Source organism: Rattus norvegicus, chromosome 6 (assembly GCF_036323735.1).
Source record: "Rattus norvegicus strain BN/NHsdMcwi chromosome 6, GRCr8, whole genome shotgun sequence".
In the NCBI taxonomy this organism is placed as follows: domain Eukaryota; kingdom Metazoa; phylum Chordata; class Mammalia; order Rodentia; family Muridae; genus Rattus; species Rattus norvegicus.
The window spans coordinates 21,913,168-21,914,534 of record NC_086024.1 but is presented as its reverse complement, the minus strand read 5'-3'; positions in this window follow the sequence as shown (position 1 = coordinate 21,914,534).

Sequence of the window (1,367 nt, the reverse complement as noted above, 5' to 3'; positions counted from 1 at the left end):
GCTGGCTCCCTGCTAACGAGTCCACTCCCTGTCACCCAGGTGGAGTGACTATTTGTAATCGTCTTTCCCAGTCACATGGGAAACAATCACCCAGTTCTCATCCTGTTTGAATATCCTCCCGACAAAGGCGAGCCGCAGGTGCAGACAGGCCCAAGCCCGAGGACTGTTACCCTAGAGGCTTCTTATATTACTACTTAGGCATCCCATCCCAGGAAAAGAAGAACAAAATCTCTTCACAGAAGATTAATAGACACTAAATATCCAACAAATAAATGCTTAATAAAACCAGCCCGTCATTCAAGTTGCCTATGAGAAATTCTCAGAGCGAGACTTCTGGTTTCCTTTGGATTGGCAGCTTTCCGAGCGCATCTCACTTGGTGTGGCAATTAAAATCACAGGGTAATCTAGGTAAGTGATTAAAGCCCCAATGTAGGGCTATTCCTGGGTATTGGGCTTGGTTTTGTTATTTATTAAAAGACTTGTAAGTCTTGTCTTTACCCATGTAGCAATACCCCTATGGTTCATAGAAGGGAGCTACTTCGTGAGGGGAAGAACTCAGTGCAGGGCCATCTTCCGTCCTCTGAGCTCCGCTTTCCGCAAGTCAAGGGCTCTAGAATGAGAGGATCACTCTCCTCAGAGGTCTCTCCAGCACCACTTTTTCTCTTGGATCTTGGGGTCTACAGCCATTGTCTCTCACAGCGCGGGGTGGCCCTGAGGCCCATAGAGAAGGAGACTAAGATATGTATGTCCTTAAGACAAGGCATTGCCAGTTCTTTATAGCCCTTTTCTCATGGCTTTATGATCTTTTCACAGCATGAAATCACTGTATTCTGATTAATATAGAGTAAAATGTCATATAGGCATTTTTTAGGAGTTCACTCAAACACTTGCTCAGCCCTGACTCTGTCTGTCCACCTCAGTACCTTCTGTATAGTCAGGACACATCTAGCCTGGGGCAGACAGCTGCCACTATGTCTTCAGATGCACCAGAAGAGGCCATCCGTTCCCATTACAGATGGTTGTGAGCCACCATGTGGTTGCTGGGGATTGAACTCATGACCTCTGGAAGAGCAGACAGTGCTCTTAACCACTGAGCCATCTCTCCAGCCCTAGAGTGTTTTTTTTTTTAATTTATTTATTTTAATTTCTTCTGTTTGAACTTCCGGTTGGGATGAATCCATTTGCAAGCCTGGCATCACTTCAGCAGTTCACTGAAACCCTGCCAAGGCTTAATGTTACCCTGGTTCTGGGCACCACACAGAAATCCACCTCAGAAAAGCAAGGACTGCCAGATTTCTGTTCTGATGGCTGGGCTCCCTGAGTCAGAGCTCGTGGGATCATCACTACTACCCAAGTGGAAGCCCTCA